We start from the raw sequence: 13,595 nt of genomic DNA on the forward strand, positions 1-13,595 counted from the left end.
TCTGTTTAATATCTTTGTCAATGATCTGGATGACGAGATTGAGTCCACCCTCAGTTAGTTTGCAAACGAAACCAAGCTGGGCAGGAGTGTTGATCTGCTTTAAAATATGAAGGCTCTACAGAGGGATCTGGACAGGCTGGATCAATGGGCCGAGGCCAATTGTATGAGATTCAAGAAGGCTAAGTGCTGGGTCTTGGCACTTGGGTCACAACAGCCTCATGCAACACTAGACTTGGGGAAGAGTGGCTGGAAAGCTGCCTGACAGAAAAGGACCAGCAGTGTGCCCAGGTGGCCAAGAAGGTCAATAGCATCCTGGTTTGTATGAGGAACAGTGTGGCCAGCAGGAGTAGGGAACTGATTGTACTCAACACTGGTGAGGCTGCACCTCAAATACTGTGTGCAGTTTTGGGCCCCTCACTATGAGGAAGACATTGAGGGGGTGCTAGAACGTGTCCAAATAAGAGCAACGTAGGTGGTGAAGGGTCTAGAGAAGAAGTCTTATGTGGAGCAGCTGAGGGAACTGGGTTTATTTAGTTTGGAGAAAAAGAGGCTGAAGGGAGACCTTATTTACACCTGCATGAAAAAAGGTTGTAGTGAGGTGGGTGTCAGTCTCTTCCCCCAAGTGACAGGACAAGAGGAAACGGGCTCAAGTTGCACCATGCGAGGTTTAGGTTGGGTATTAGGAAAAAATTCTTCTTTGAAAGGGTTGACAAGCATTGGAACAGGGTTCCCAGGGAGGTGGTGGAGTCACCATCCCTGGAGCTATTTAACAGATGTGTAGATGTGGTGCTTAGGGGCATGGTTTAGTAGAAGACTTGGCAGTGCTAGGTTAATGATTGGACTTGATGATCTTAAAGGTCTTTTCCAACCTAACCAATTCTATGATTCTTTGATTGTATAAAAAACTAATGTGGATGTACCCTCATAAGCTCTGTGTCTGAATAGAGTCCAGATTTTATGTTAAGCCTGTCAGATGCTGAACACACCAAAATGGTGGTATTCCCCCATGTCTTAGTGCAATATTGCTGACCTTTGTTGGGGGACATTGTTGCATGAGAGAGGAGAAACATCCTGCAAAGAGACCTTGCTTGTGGGACCTTGCTTGTCATTTGCTTCTTTGCTTTAACAGTATGACTGTGCTATGCTGATAGCTGCTTGAAGGAAACATTATTTTCATCTGTCAATTCCCTTGATGCACAACATTAGCTAGATTCCTTGGGGGAGCACAGTTCTCTTTCAGAAGGAGTTTGTCATGGTTACACAGCAGCAGAGTTCGCATGTTTGTTAGTCAAGGATGACCTGAGGCAAGTGTGACAAGTACTGTCTTGCAGAACCATGTTGAAAATGTTTCTCAGATGTATGCCCAGACTGAGACAGGCTGCCTATCTGTAATATGTTTAATTTAAAGAATGACTGTTTTTAATTAAAGATTCTATGAGCAATTAAATTCTTATTTCTATCACCACTTCTCTGACCACTTTTGGCCTTTCGCTTGAAAGTGAAGCTACCCTTTCTGACTAACCATTTCTTTGTATTTCTAGTAAATGAGATTGCCTGCATTTCACTGTCCCTTCCAAAGCCAGTTGGAAAACACATATTCTAGGAGCTGCATCATATTGCAAATTAGGCAGCAGAGACCATGTATCTACTCAGTCTGCATCTCTGTCCAATTTACTTTCTTCTTAAAGAAGAAATAACTAGGTTTTTGAGTCTTGACCATTTAGAAGTTGTTGCATTATTTTTTAATTCTGGAACTATCTCCCTGTTGTCTGGTTTCAAAAAAACTAGTGGAACATGTTGTATGGGTCTTTGTCTTTGCACTTGAACTCCACAGCTAGATCCAGTTAAACTGATCCTTTAGGGGTTGACTGAAGTCGGTCTTAGAGCCATAGTGAAATATAAGCTAAATTGGACTATAAGATATTTCAAAACAACTTTGCTTCTTTTAATATAGATTTATAATTTTTTATTTTTACTAATAACAGTTCACTAAATAGTGACTAAGGAATCAAAATGTGTTGAGAAACACCTCTGTGTTAAAACAGCCTTTACATGTTATCTGCACAGTAGTAGAGGAATATGTATATCACTAGGAGATATTTGGTTTTCACGTTGTGTTTTCTATGCTCTGGAATATCAAATAGTTTTTTCAGTGTGGAAAAAAAAACCCTACAGCAAGCTTTCTATTGAATAACTTCTGATATCAAATATGAGAATAGCTAAAGGAATAAAGAGAAGGTTAACAGCACTGTTTAGTCTTGGGGTACAAGAAACAAATTAGTGAAATTAAGTGCCAGTTGGTCTTCATATGTTAAATTTGTATATATGTCCAAACATTTTGCTTAATATTTCCTTTTTCTGTTTTACTAATAATTAAGTGCTTCAAATGTCTAAGACAATTTTAAAACAGTTTTTGTAAAGGTAAAGCTTCAAGCTTCTCTTCATCCCCAGACCAGAAAGTAGTTTAACAGAAATGAAATTAATCCAAACGGAGACTTTTCTCCAACAAATGCCAGTCTGTTTTGTCCATCTTCAAAAATATTTGTCTAAAGAGAGAAATAGGAGCAGAAGCAAAGTCTAGTCAGGCTGTAATGATGCAGTTCCATGGCTGCTCTTCTCCCCCACCACATCCCCCTCCCCATAGTGGGCAAAGGGACTCATGCCTCTCTCCCTCGTTCTGGCAGTAGCACTTACACTGCTGTGCAGCGAACCGGATCAGTACCTTGATCCTGAAAACTGAGTCCTGTTTTTTAGGGGGTTAGGTTTCTGCCAGATCGATTTTCTAATTTGGCTTGCTGTGTGGAGCTTTAATGGCAGCATGGGAGAAGGGGCAGGAACATATTTCTGGAGATGGTGGGGAAAACGGTTCCACCCCTCTCTGGAGCAGCTGGCGCTCTGTGTTGGCCTCATCTGGCTGTAAAACTTCAGCTCCTAGGTCAGTATTTTGTACTTTACAGTAACATAGAGCTCTCATCCTGAATATTTGTTGTTAGTGCATCAATCATTCTGCTTTGAAGTAATGTGAACATCTGAGGATACAAAGCATTTAATTATCTCTCTCTCAAAAAAAAAAAAAAAAAATCCCAAGTCCAGTTCTTTGGCTCAGTTATATCTAAGTGGTAATGAACTGTTAAAATGACAGTTCTGAAAAGATGCAACTGAAACCATGAAAATGAGACTGTGGAACTAATATAAAAAAAGAATAAGATCAGATCTGTTTTATTGAAGTCCCTAGCCAATTTTTGCACAAAAACCCAAAAAATGTGTTTTGTTACCCTCGAAGACTTTAATCTGAACATTTTAGTATTTCCCTTAATTTCTTTGGTTTTACAGCTTGCTGTTAATGCAATAATCAGGTATCTATAGGATGAAACAAAGCATACTCTGCCCTTCTGATATTCTTTTTAACCAAAGCAAAGCTATTGCATTTGAAGCTAGTTTCTAATGAAATTATTTGAAAAAAGGCAAGAAGAAAAACCAGAAAACAAACAACACATAAATATACCAGTGAGGATTTGTAGCAAACATACCTAGAAAACATAATTATTAGTAATTGTGAAAACAAACAGAACTGTCGTAAATATTTTGACATCACAGTGAACATTTTAAAGAACTACCTGGTTTATATACTATTAGCAAGTGTACTTTATATTATGTAGCTTTCCACCTGGCTCTCTGTTCGTGGGAAGGAGAGAATATGCTTTAACAAAATGTATGCACACTGGTGACAGATGTCATCCTGAGCTCAGTTCTTGCCTCAGAATTAAGTTTTACACATTGATATCATTTATACAAAAGCCTAAAGAAAATGTAATGACTTTTCTGTAGTTAAGGGTCAAGAGTGCACATCTGTGCTAGCCATAACTCCAGTAAAGGCTGCTGCATTAAGCTTTTAGGCGTTCTAAGAAACAAGTGTTAGTGAAGTTACTCAAGCTGACTTTCCTGCAGCATTAAAAAATAAAGTTTTTCATGAGTGGTGCAATAATACATGGAATACGGTTCAGTGCATTCTGAAATGCTAAGAAGCCATTATCATCCTGAAAGATCAGTTGTAATATTCACCGTAAAGTACTGCTAGCTAGATTGAGTAGTTGTATTAACAATAAATCTCCTCAGGATTATTTTGCACAATTTTTTTTAATGCTCCCCACTAAATCAGGCTGTAACTTTATTGCTTTGTGGATAGTCAGAAAGATTTCTAAGTAAGCAAATCCTTTCAGCTTCAGTTCCTAATACACACTGACAAAGATTTTAAAAAAGTTTTGAGAATTTATAGTTTTTCTTTCTGAGACTACTTGCCTTACATTTTCCCTGGATGACTACAATAAATATACATACCACTTTTCCTTTTATAATTTCGGCTTTAACCAGGAGAGCTATTCACCTTTCCATCCTTCAGGCAAATATATTCAGGATATAGATCCTAAGTACTCCATTATAACCTTTGAATCCAGAGTGGCACGTGCATTCTGACATGAATATGAGGTTCTCTTCTGATTTTGAACTATTGGCAATTCTGGTTCTAAAGAAAGTCACAGAGCCTGGGAGAATGGTGGCGTAACAAATAATGGGATCATAGGATTCTCAGTCTTGAACAGATTTTGCTCCCCTTACTGAAGAAATATGCTGTCATTGAATAGTTTATGATGGATAAAAAGCGAACCTGAAAAAATGAGTTTTGCAGCTGACAGTGGTGATCACGAAAAAGTGCTTCTGTCCTGCTAGCCATTTATCACAAAATTGTTATTGAAATATAAGGTCTTTGCTACAGGATGGGCAAACAGATTCTGTAGTACACGTGATGAAAACTGATGTAAAAGAAGGACAGCTGAATATGTGTTGAGAGAGGTTATTAATTCACTAATTTGTGTTTTGTAATGTTTTGTGTGTAAGTTAAGATTTAGGGGAGTAGGAGCAACTCCTAATAGCAAGAAAGTACTTGTCATACAAATGTCGTGTGGTGCTTTCCAGCATTATGCCAGTATTTACACAATGATTGGATGAAATATGCTTAAGGTTGTTTTGTTTAAGCTAGCAGGATGTAAGTGTTCAGATAGCAGTATATCACACAGAGTAAAACACTGCTACTGTTAATGATGTGTGCAGTAGGTCAGAGCTTGGTCGAGAGTGTTGAATCTGACTTGCCAAGAGTTTTTTTTCATCTGCCTTGTCTGTGCAGTGGTCTGGATTTGTTGGTGGATCTAAATCCACTCTAGGAAAAAGTGCTAATGGTAATAAAGTAAATGTTTAAATAAGCCTTGGCGCTACACAAAATCATCCCCTGTTCTGAACAAAGAATGAGTATATATATGTATTAGCTCCGTTCATCAGTTCTGTCGATGGCAAAATTATTTCCCCCCTCTTGCCCCGTCCCCCCCATCCCCTACTCTCTTTGTGCTCTGTGAAGCCTGCATGCAGCAGGTCAGATGCTCTGTGGAAGCACTTAGAGACTCATTTATCAATGATGTTATTTAGACAGTCAGTAAAAACAGTAATTAATTTAGCTCTTTTTCTTTTATTTGGACTAATGTGGACTAAGTGACTGAAGAAGCTTAGAGAAGTATGTGTATTAGATCTGTAGCTACAAAACATTGAGACTTGAATTGTTCTTAGATAGAACATATAACTTTGTGCTGAAGATAAACTGTTTTGCTTGGTTCTCAGGATGATTTAAAAATTATTAAGAACTAAAATCAAAAATTAAAACTCAACACGCATACACTTTTTTTGGTCTGGAAATCAGATTTAAAACCTCATTTCCTTTCCGTTTTCTTCTTTTCTTGTGTATGTTTTTGAAATTTCCAAAGTTTAGTGACATGAGACAGCTGAGAATCACTGCCAGAATATATTTTAATATATATTTTAGCTAAAGAAATGAAGCGTGGTTTATATGAAGAAAAAGTGAAGAAAAGAAAGAAGCAAACAGGAGGCTGAAAATATTTTGGAAAAAAAAGTATCTATTTTTTTTTTTATTTGAAGCCTCAAGTTACTACTTTATTCATGTTTACATTGTTCAAGAAGTTGTTCATATTGCACAGTATTTCCAGACTGAGATGGAGAGAACATTGTGTTGTGTTCAGGGAATGGGTATAAATTAGCACATGCCTATTTCATATTCAGATCAATGATCTTAACCTCAAAGAACTTACAATCAAAATCAAATCAAAATCCCAGTTCCTCAAGATGATGCCTCTTACCATACATTATATATGGTGAATAACATGTCCTTTTCCAGATAACTCAAAGTAAAAGCTTGAAAAGATTTCAGCACAGAAATGTTAAAGGTTTAAATGTTGATAATGCAGAAGATGCTCTATGCTAACAGTAGTACATCAGTTTCAGATATTTGTTTGTGTTCCAAGGTGGGTAACAGATGTCACCTCGCTAAATAACAAGTATTTATTTATACAGTTTTCAGCACTCTGCAGAAAAGTCAGATGCCATAACATTGAAGAAGATCTTTAATTTTGTATTGATAAAATTAGTGCAGTGTGAATTGGCTCTCTATTTTACAAAAAGGAAATATGAATAACTTAGATGAAATACATCCCAGAGTCCTGAGGGTATTGGCTGATGCAGCTGCTAAGCAACTCTCCATCATATTTGAAAAGCCATGGCAGTCAGATGAAGTCCCCAGTGACTTGAGAAAAGGAAGTATCACACCTATTTTTAAAAAGGGTAATAAGTAGGACCCTGGGAACTACCAAGCAGTCAGCCTCTAGTGTGAGATGTCCCTGCTTAAGGCAGAAGGGTTGGACTAGATCTTCAAAGGTCCCTTCCAACCGAAACCATTCTGTGATTCTATAAGAAAAGTAAGCATTCTCTAGGAAAAGCAGATTCTTATGTGACATTCCTGTTTCTGACTGAATAGTTTTATCTGTATTAAAACTAATATTCTTATTATGGAATTAAAATGTAAAGACTTAGTATGAGTCTGTAATAGGTAAGGCGATTGAGAATAGTTTTAAAATGTTTAGGTTTCAGGGTTTGTGCCTTGTAGAAGTTTTAAATGTAGTCTGAAAAAATGGCTTCAATAGTTCCTTTCTTCTCAAGCTAGAGGAACAGACAGGTCACTCTGAAATGCAGCTGGTGAAAGGACACTGTATGGAAAGCTCACTGAAGGAAATGAGAACACTTTACCCTGGCTGCTCTCAACACTACTGAACCCAGGCTGAGAGTCCATTCCTGGATCAAGCAAAAAGAAAAAGATAATTAATTTTTTCCGTGCTTTAACACCAAGATAGAACAACTGCTGTTTCTATTCTTCTCTTCTATTGTCTAGGTTTGAAAAAGAAAGGTTTGAATATTGGCATTTCCATCAATTTTCCTTTCCTCACCATACTCTCTCTCCACGTAAAGAAGTGATTAGCGTTAAGAAATAAAGAGGAAAAAAAATTGCTTTCTGCTATTATTTGAAGGCACTGTGAAAAGAAATGACTAACTTTAGCCCTCAATTTTGGTGTATACTAGGCCAATGATGAGCAGCAAAAATGGTCAACAGAAAGCAGCTATTCTTTTTGAGGCCTTCACAGACAGCTGAACAGTGGGTAATGGAGAAAACCAACAGAGAAAATTGCAAAGAACAGAGTTGACAGTGCCAGAAACTTTGCAGCTACTGACTCCCTCCATTTGGCTTAATGTGTCTTAGATAATCAACACCTGGACAACTTGAGAGCTTTACAGTTCGACATTTTATAAAATGCAGTGTTTTAATAGACTTTGCTTTTATTTTTTTTTTAAATGCAACAAGTTATAATAATCTTTTACTTATAACATGAGCAAAATTTGAGAGGTATTAATAAAGGATCTATTTTTCTCAAGAAGAAGAAAATGTTCTTGAATGAACCTGAGCCTCTGTAGCAGTTATATACAGAGGAGGGAGAAAGGTGAGCTTGTTCTAAGTTGAGGTATTTTAAAATTATTTTTAAAAAATGCATATTATGCAGAAATTAACTGAATGGTACTGAGCAGTGTACATGAGTGAATTTTTGTCTAATCAGAAAAGATGGAAGATTTCTAACTGAAACTTTACTTGATTTGAATACAGCCACCTCAGAGCTTTTCAAGGTTTGCTATGGTAAAATCTTTCTCTGTTTTTCCCATGAAGTGCTGTGGACATCTTATTTTGCATTACATTCATAGCTTCATTTTTTTTTGGGACAGATGGTGCCCTGCTAGGTAGTAACCAGAATTGTTTGCAACAATATGGAAAAAAATAATAAAAAAAAAAACCCACTATGCTGGAATCAAGTGTGTGCATCTTTCAGCCCAAATTCCCCATCTGATAGCAGCATTTCAGTTGGAAGCAGCTCAGATGAACAGGAGAGACATTGTAATTCGAAGGCAAACTGCAGCATGGCAGAGAGCTCTTCAGCTCTAAACTGGTATCAACTGAATCTTGCTAAACATCTTCCTCCCTCCACCTCATGACAACATTTTAAATTACAGAATTTCTAGCTGTGAGCTGAATGATTGAAACTATGGCCACTGTCTCTCAGGACAGTGATAGAGAAAAATATGTGCTGGATGGTCGTTTGAAAAATCTGGAGAGCCACTCCATTTCTAAATTAGGCTTTTTCTCTGTCATAGTTGGATGTCAGACTGAAAATGAGAAGGTTAGTTGTTCTTAAATAGCCAATTGTTTGAAAATTCTTGCATCAAAACTGTCTACTCTCTTTCTTAAATGATAGACACAAACAATAATCCATAGCAGTGTATGTAAATTGAAATATGACTGAGCACATAGAATTGTAAGGAGTTGAGAACACAAGGGGCTGTTTCTCAAACTCACAAAACCTCTGCTCTAGCTCATTAGCAGAAGTCATTGGGTTTGGTCAGTGTTGTGTGTTAAGCCTATGAGAGAGGCTAGTCCAAAATGTAAAATAGTGCAAGTGTGATATTTAATTTGAGATGCATGATGTCCTGCATAAATAACAGTTGTATTTATACATGAGTTTAAAGACAGAAGTTAATAATTGAGGAACGCTGTTTTACATTGAGCATTTGTTTAGATCTGTGATTCCTGATTGTTGGGCATCCTAGAAACTAGCAGTTACTGCATCTGGTAGCCTGATAGATGGCAAGGCTGCTGTGGCTCTGTCTTCACATTCAGACTGTAGCAAGGCAGAGCTCATATCTCTAAGAGAGTGAAAGCCCCGCCCCCCCCATGACTGCACAGAAACACATAAATAGACCACAGTGCCCTATCAGCACCCATGTGGACCCACAGCACTTGTGCAAATGCAGCACAGGCTCCCTCACCCTTTTCTTCCTCTGCAGCTGCTGGGAATTACTGTCTGCTAGGGCTTTCTGTGTGTGTGTGTACACCTATGAATGCCTACACAACATGCAGCACTTTCAGGCCCCACATCTCACTGGTGTCCCCAGCTGCTGGCACCCAAACAGAAGAGCCTTGGAGATTTGCAGCCCTACTCTAATATCTGGTACTGAGACCCCTTGTACTTGCTGGCTAGCTGAGCTTGAAGTTAACTCTTGTTCACACGTACGCACTCAAAAGAGGGAGCACACCTAAATGGAAGATGCTTAGAAGTGGATTTAATGAGAAAATAGAACAGACTTCAGTGATCAAGGTCAGGACAAGCATACTGACCAGCTAGTTATTTACAGTCAACTGGTTCCTTTTATCTCTTTTTCCTTTATCTTACACTTATTCCTCCCTGATTCACCTTGTTCGCTCCCTTTCCCCACCTTTATTCCCTCCTTTAAATGTTCCACAGTAAGTCTCACCCATGCAATCACCTTAACTCGTCCCATAATAAATTTTACACAGTCCAAAAGTGTTCTTTCCCCTGCCGCTCTTAATGAGTCGTACCCACCTGTAGGCAATAACGCCCATTAGCCTGCAGGGCCTTCTGAGATGCTTTCTCAGTTGACTCGTCCAGGTGGGTTTCACATAGGGAGAGGGATGTCCACAGTGCTTTGCTCTCCCTAACAGTGCTTTTAAATGACTAATTGAATAATTTATGGGGTGCTTAAGGCCAAAAATTTTGATAGTATTTATGCCAGCCTATAAGGAAACAAACCCTTACCCAAACTCTGCACTCTTCTCAATAAAAGAATGCCAAGTTTACTTGACCACTGAACTGGAATAATAATCAACAGCATAACATAATTATGGTAAATAAGTAGATACACAGTTTACATCAGATTGCTGATAGAAGCCTTCATTAGAGCTATTACATTCTTTTGTGGAAAAATGAAATGGAAATACTTCTGTAGAATTGTGTGGTACTGCGTTATTTTTTTCTGATGATATCCTGACTTACGAATGATTTCTAACCGAAGGATTTGTTTTTTAAATAGAAGCATAGGTGGGAGTCAAGCACAATGAGATTTCCTGCTTCACTAGCTAACCCTATGCAGATTAATGATTCACTTCAGCTCTATCTGAATAATATTAGTGTAGCAAATTACCCTGTGTAGTAGGATGCACTTTTCAATGTCTTATGAGGCATTCATAAGAAGATAACAGTGCTATAACTTGTGGAACTGTTCCTCACAATATGTGCTTCGTGATCTCACTGCTGAGACAATTACCAGTGAAAATGAGACCCAAGACTCGTTTTGTTTCTCATCCTGAGGATTATGTTGTCTATAATTTGGGAAAGGTTTAAAGGACTTTTTAGACTATGTCTCTCCCACTCCTGTAATTACATTGTGGTCACATGAGCAAAGCAAGTAGAAAAAAGTGCCAGATGCACTTTGGCAGCTGTGTAATGGTCTGTTACATGCTACTAGGCAGCTTAGTATTGCACTGTTTCCTCATTTGTATCAGCAGACGATGGTCTCCAGGTTACATTCTATTGGACTTGTACAAAACCAGATGTGCTCTAAGATTGTACAATTAGTACATCAATTGACATGTGTCAGCTTATTGATGCGTTGTGAAAAGTAACCAGGCTCCATCAGTTACCCCATGGGAACAGAAGCTCAGTGTTACAATTTACTGGGAAACTTGGCTCCAGAAAGCTAAGCAGGTTCACTTTTTTTGATTGTGGAAACAAAACCAGCAAAGCTCAGTGGTACATTAGACTTTTTTTGTATTAGTATTCTCATGCTACTAAGCTCTTGCTGGTTGTATTGTGGGAACTAGAACACCATTTACTAAGCAACTCCACAGTAAAAGAAGGGTTACTCTTCTACCTGGAGAAAGATGGTTTTCCAATTGGTTGGAAAGTCAGTATTGCTTCCATGACATTGACTTGCTTTGAGAATTGTCATATGGCTGCCATTAATTTTAGTCTGATTTTTCTGCACTAGTTGTTATTGTCAATTTGTTTAGAAAGCACACTGAAGCGTGGAATACACTGTTTATTGTCTGTCATAGCACTGTGATGATCTGCCAGTGACTGGTTTTGCTCTCTAAGCTGGGACAGCCATCTTCCTCATTCATGGTAAAGCTCTACAAGTCTAGGTATTCCCCAAAGAAAAGGGGTTTCTGAGAAGCATGGACTGGCATCCTGTACTTTCTTCAGCCTAGCTTTAGTGAGAAAGATCAGGAATACTATCAGCCAGGCCATCTTTTTGTTGCGTGTGCTTGCTCATCTTCCCTTGGCTGCAATTAGCATTAACAGCGTACCAACGTTTAAAAAAGTAAACAAGTATGCTAAAAATAATCAAAGCCAAAGGTATATAATAAATTGGAGTCAAACATTACACTATTCCAGAAGGTAAGAAATGAGACTTCAAGCAAATCTTCAGCAGAATGTGCAGGAAATGTTATTGAAATAGGGCTCTAATTTGAAAAGTCACTGTAGAGAGTTTCACTCTCCCACACAGCCTAGTATGTCAAAGCAAGCAAACAAAAAAAAAGACTACCTGTTGATTACGCCTTTTAGCCTCGCAGAGCCAATGCATCCAAGATGTTTGCAGAGCTAAATGGTTTTTTTGGCAGTTTTTAACGTTGAATCTTCTATGAAGTTCTGCAAATTTTAGGACTTCCACAAAAGAAATTAAGTGCACACTTGAGATTATGAATTTATAGTCAACTGTGTCCTAAACCACAGATCTTCCACGACGGAAGCCATTGCAATGTGTTTAACCTTAGTTGTTATCCATTCAACATATATAGGATAGTCTTATTATGAGAACTTGGGATAAAACACTTATTTAAAAACTTCTTTAAAATATATTTAGAAGTACTCTAGTATTCTGAATGACTGGAGCTTAAACAGTTTATGTGGTTTGACTAGATCATGCTGGTTTAAAAGCAATTTACATTGTACATTTGATTCTTTACACATGCAAAGGACAATGTACAAAGTAACTCTTGATAAACTAGTTCCGTAAAAGATGGCTGTTCCTCATTACATCCCTTAGGAAATAATAAATAATTAAACACTCCAGTTATTTTCTTTCATTTCAAAGAGCTTAATTGGGAGGGAACAGTTTGGAGAGATATATTAATGTGTTTTTCTCTGTTTATTTGAAACAGTATTGGTGACACTGATCCAGTATAATTACAGTTATAGTTATTTGTGGCCACAATGGAATGTATCTATAAATTAAGAGAGGAAAGGGCATTTGTGAAGCAGAGAACAAGTGATTGTCTGATTCCCACTGAAACAATGGAGTGAAGCACAGATTTCTCCTTGTCTCTGGAGATTTTATTTTATACTATTGAAGAAAAATATTGATAACTTGAGATAATCCTCCATGAATGTACAGTTACACATGTTTTTCAGGTCGAAATAAATGCAGCCTCACTCACTCCTTATTCCCACTGAAAAACTTTGGTTGTTAGTGATTTGACTTCCTGAAGCTGTTGTGGATCTTGCCACTTTCTCAGCATCTACGTGGAAGGCAGGAATGATAATTGGAGGTAAACTTTTTCTTAGCCTCCATCATCAAATGTACTGTAGTATTTGCAGTACTCTGCCACTTAACATAATTTCTATTTTATAATAGTACTGGTGATTATTAAGAAAAACAATTTGAATCTTCTTACTGTTTCTTTCCTCGATTGCTGTAGGATCTTCTTTCACCAGCATTACTGATTGTCGAAGTATTCACAACAGATTTGGGGTAGACTAAGTCTGAATCACGCAGCTTCTTTACAATGACTATCTGATATAGAAAACGTTAAGTGTTAAATTAACATTGCTGTCTCTATGATACCCTTTGGCATCATGATGTGTAGACTTGCAGCACTGCATCTTTAAAATTTTAACTTGCTATATGTCTCCCTTTCTAATGGAAATAGTTATTACGTTTCCTTAGCTTAAGTTCTATCTCTGTAGCATCTAGATGTTACTAGGTTAAAAAAAATCAAACCAAACCAAAACTACGTCATTAATATATGTCATTCTGCAATTGCAAATATCTTGTTTGTGGTTTGCATTCCAGCAAGCCTGTAAACAGAAATAAACCTTGATAAATCAATTGAATAGGCAGGTGAAATGGACCATAATGAGCACTCATTACATGCTTACATTCTGTTTATAGTGATATTTGATGTGTCTCTGTCCTATAAAGCTTATTTATGGTCACGGTGCCGAGTCACGTGATTGAAGCAAGAATATTTTATAGAATGGTTTCAGCATGATATGATTACCTTACAATAGCTTAAACCTATG

At 37.7% G+C, this 13,595-nt stretch overlaps 1 protein-coding gene across 4 annotated transcripts in view; it reads left to right on the top strand.

Annotated features, from left to right (window-relative positions):
- Positions 1–13,595, top strand: part of LAMA2 (laminin subunit alpha 2) — a 364,351-nt gene that overhangs the window by 90,385 nt on the left and 260,371 nt on the right. The gene's annotated exons all lie outside the window — the stretch shown is intronic.

Source organism: Chlamydotis macqueenii, chromosome 3 (assembly GCF_036417535.1).
Source record: "Chlamydotis macqueenii isolate bChlMac1 chromosome 3, bChlMac1.mat, whole genome shotgun sequence".
NCBI lineage: Eukaryota > Metazoa > Chordata > Aves > Otidiformes > Otididae > Chlamydotis > Chlamydotis macqueenii.